The 4,613-nt window shown below is 35.2% G+C and overlaps 1 non-coding gene across 1 annotated transcript; it reads right to left on the minus strand.

The window, feature by feature from the left end:
• Positions 1-3,856: 3,856 nt before the first annotated feature.
• On the minus strand, positions 3,857-3,963 carry LOC140858275 (small nucleolar RNA R71). The gene has a single exon (XR_012141842.1). It is a non-coding gene; the product is annotated as a small nucleolar RNA R71 (small nucleolar RNA).
• Positions 3,964-4,613: the final 650 nt, after the last annotated feature.

Raw genomic sequence — 4,613 nt, forward strand, 5'->3', positions numbered from 1 at the left:
AACCCCCTATGAACTTTGGAAAGGAAGAAAACCAAATATTGCCTATTTTCATGTTTTTGGTTGCCGATGTTTTGTATTAAATAATGGCAAAGAAAAATTTGATAAATTTGATGCAAAATCAGATGAAGCAATCCTTCTAGGTTACTCCTCCACTAGTAAAGCATTTAGAGTGTTCAACAAAAGAACCTTAGTAGTTGAGGAGTCCATACATGTTGTCTTTGATGAATCTAACGATCCTCCTTCAAGGAAGAATGAGGGTGTTGATGATGCAGATCCACTAATAGAAGGTATGAAGGAGATCACTCTGAAAGATTCAGCAACTCCAGAAGACAAAGATCAAGAAGATGAACAAAATGAGAAAGGTGAAGAAATTCAAGAACAACCTCAAGGTACAAATGACTTACCCAAGGAATGGAGGTATGTTCACAACCACCCTAAGGAATTAATTATCGGTGATCCTATGCATGGGGTAAAAATACATTCTTCACTTAGAGATGTACTTAATCATTGTGCTTTTGTATCTCAACTTGAACCTAAATCTTTTGAAGAAGCTGAAAATGATCATAACTGGATTAATGCTATGCAAGAAGAACTCAGTCAATTTGAAAGAAATAATGTTTGGACCTTAGTGAAAAGACCTAAAGATTATTCAATAATTGGCACAAAATGGGTCTTTAGAAACAAGTTAGATGAGCATGGAAATGTAATTAGAAATAAAGCAAGACTGGTTGCTAAGGGATATAATCAAGAAGAAGGAATTGATTTTGATGAAACCTTTGCACCTGTTGCTAGATTAGAAGCCATTAGACTTCTACTTGCTTATGCTTGCTTTATGAAATTCAAACTATTTCAAATGGATGTTAAAAGTGCATTTTTAAATGGATATATTTTTGAAGAAGTATATGTAGAACAACCCCCTGGATTTGAAAATCATGCTTTTTCCAATCATGTCTTTAGATTAAATAAAGCTTTATATGGTCTAAAACAAGCACCTAGAGCATGGTATGAAAGGCTAAGCAAATTTCTACTAAATAATGGTTTCTCAAGAGGCAATGTAGACACAACCCTATTTATTAGAAGAAACCAAAATGATATGCTAATTATACAAATTTATGTTGATGACATAATTTTTGGGTCTACTAATGAATCCCTTTGTCAAGACTTTGCTAAGCTTATTGATTTATGTCACAAATTGACATAAAAAGTATCAATTAATATCTAAATTATCTAACTTTATTAAGAAATTGATACTTGTTATTATATTTTGCAGAAGAAGAGATCATCAATAGAAAGAACAAGGAAAGAGGATTCCAACGGCGCAAATTTTATGCAAAACGGAGTTAAATTGACCCAGGAATTGAAGAATGAAGAAAGAAGACTCAATTGGGTCAAACCCGAGTCAAATCAGATCAAAATTGGTCAAAAATCAACTGATTTGGTGATCTGGTTAGCCGCCTGGTCCACAGCAACAGGCGCATGGACCATGGACCCATCGGCGCACCATAAACCCCCTAAAACCTCTTAGTCCCACATCGGAAGTTTTGAAAACCTTATAACCCCCAAATGCTTATAAAAAGCCCCCAAAGGCCCTTGTTTTATAGATTCTTCCTTGAGATCAAGCTTGTAACCCTAGATAGTGGGGTTTTTAGCTCTCTTTTCAAGCCTCGAGCTTTGAGGTTTTTGTAATAAATTTTTTTTATATATATAAAATCTTATTTTTATGCAATTTCATCTCTTTACATTATGCAATTTATTTTTCTTGCAATTAGGATAGTTTAATTTATGCAATTTAATTTCATGCAATTAGGTTAGTTTAAATTATGCAGTTTAAATTTATGCAATTAGGATAGTTTAATTTATGAAATTAGGGTAGTTTATTTTTCTGCATTTAAATTTTGCAAGTAGATTTAGATCATGTCTAGCTAAGCATCCCTTCTAGGGTTTGCGATGAAGCTAGATCATGAGTAGGGATTTTACATAGAGTTCTTTCTTTTTCTTAGGGTTTCTTTTTCTTCCTCTTTTGCCAAGAATTTTTGATGAACTACAGTTGGGTCAGAGTCCCTTCATAGTTCATGCTTGATTCAGTGCATAGGAGGAGAAAACCCTAAGGGATCCTAGTTACTACTCCCCTGTAAAGAATCTTGATGGATTATCGTTGGGCCTTAGTCCCTTCATAATCTATGCTTGGGAAAGACAAGAGGAGTAGTCGTTAGGATCAATAAGAAAAATTCTAGGTAGAATTCTCTAATCTAGATCTAGTGGATTCAAAAACCCTAGATCCTTAGTCTTATTGTCTTTAGCAAACAACTTTCGACTTTCGATTTTTGTTAAAGCTCGCTTGAGCATAGATTTGAAAATCATTTTAAAAACCAAGTCTCTGTGGGATCGACCCGTACTCGCTGGTCGTGCTACTCTGCACACCGTGCGCTTGCGGTTTTATTTACAAATTTTAAGATTTGAACATCAAGTTTTTGGCGCCGTTGCCGGGGATTTGGCGTTTTAAATTGTTTTCAAATATTTGTTCTTCGTGCGTTATAACTCTCTTTCTTTTTTCTTTAGGTTTCTATATTTAGTTGGTGATTGCTGGAAAACTCAGGTACGCTTCTAATTTCTCTTTTATTATTTTTAGTTAATTACTTTTGCTTTTAGACCTAATCATTTGAATTTACTTAATCACAAAAAAAAATATATATATATAAAACAAAACAAAAGACATTTCATAATCGTGAAGTAAAATATCAAAATAAAAAAAAAAATTCTAAATTAAAATCTTTTACATTCTTGGTCATCTTGTTTATTTGTATTTGCATTTTCATAATTAATCTAAGGGCATCAACCCATTAACAAGATAAGGTGGGGATTTCATTACCCTTCCTTAGCCCAAAAACCATCTCCATCATATTGCATTACCTAGACTTTTAATCTTAAAATTAATTAGACGTCAACCTTAAGGAATTCGAGCTCAATAGGACAAGGAACCCTAAGAGTTCTACCAAGTTTGAGTTGTTTGATTAGTTGGTGTCTAGGCAAGTCCCTGAGGGTGGTTTGTTAAATTGGTTCAGTTGCTGGCCTGGCCAACTCGTTTGGTGTCTAGAAAGGCAACGATGAGTGAACCTCCCACCTCTTATACTTACCTGGCTAACTAGTTGATCAATCTCCACTTGGAAGGTTTGAAGGGTCATCTTGGAACAGTTAGGAGCTGTCTAGATTTAGGTTAACCCTAGGATAGATTGAGTTTAATTTATTGATTCACTTGTTTGAAAAAAAAAAAAAAAAATTAAATTTAAATTAATTTGGTTACTTTTCTTTAGATTTAGGACTCCTTAGGATCTTCTCTTTAGAACTTTTTCTCTTTTCTTTCTTTTCCTTATACATAAAAATTTTATTAAAAAAAAAAAATTGTATAAACATCGAGAACCGTACACTTCGTGTGTGGAGAAGAGTGTCAGGTCGTCTAGTTAGAATTGAGTCAATTCCTGTTGTTCCAATGGCTGAACCAATCCAACCCATGACCCTTAAAGATTTGTGTTATCCAGTTGGCTCCATCCAACCATCTTGTATCAGGTTGCCACAACCCACAGCTAATAATTTTGAAATCAAACCTCAAATCATAAATATGCTTCCAAAATTCACAGGATTAGAGGATGCTTATATATTTATTAGAGAATTTGAGGAGGTATGTGCAACCATGAAACTGCAATTAACAGAGGATGAGGTCAAACTTAGATTAATCAACTTTGCCCTTAAGGACAATGCTAAGAAGTGGCTTTATAGTCTGCCAAACTATTCTGTCACTACCTGGGAGGGCTTTGTGAGAACATTTTTAAAAAAATATTTCCCCCATCATAAAACAGCTAGGATTAGGAATGAAATAAATCAATTTTACCAACTAGCTGGTGAATCATTTTGGAAGTACTTTGATCGTTTCAAGAATCTTTTGACCCAATGCCCACACCATGGAATAGAAACTTGGAGACTATGCCAGATCATCTATGAGGGGTTAGATTCAAACTCAAGAACCATGCTAGAGTCCATGTGCCAAGGCCAATTTATGGATAAAGAAACTACTGAAGCTTGGCAATTCTTAGAAGACCTAGCCGAGAAAAATTTACAGTGGGAAACAACTAGGGAACCTGATAAAGCTACACCTTCAAGAGGAGGAATGCATCAAATTCAACCAACCCTAGCATCAGAGGCCAAGATTGCAACCTTAACACGTAGATTGGAAGCCTTAGAATTACAGAGACCAGTCCAATGTAAATCAAATATCTGCACCCATGTGTAAAGGGTGCAATGCACCAGACCATGTCTTAGAAGAATGTTCCTACTCGAATGAGTGTGCACAGGTGAATGCCACCTATCAAGGACCATTGAACAATCCTTATGCACCCACATATAACCCAGGTTGGAGGAATCACCCAATTTCTCATGGTCCCAGAATCCTAATGTAGGCAATCCAAATTTCAATCAGCAAAATCTAAGGTCCAACCCAGTAATGAACAACCCGCCAGGCTTCCATGATAATGACAAAAAATTACCTCTTTAGAGAAAAGCCTAGAAGCCATGATGAAGACACATACCAGCTTTATGCAAACCACGGGTCAACTCATAAA

Source organism: Elaeis guineensis, chromosome 5, assembly GCF_000442705.2.
Source record: "Elaeis guineensis isolate ETL-2024a chromosome 5, EG11, whole genome shotgun sequence".
Taxonomy (NCBI): domain Eukaryota; kingdom Viridiplantae; phylum Streptophyta; class Magnoliopsida; order Arecales; family Arecaceae; genus Elaeis; species Elaeis guineensis.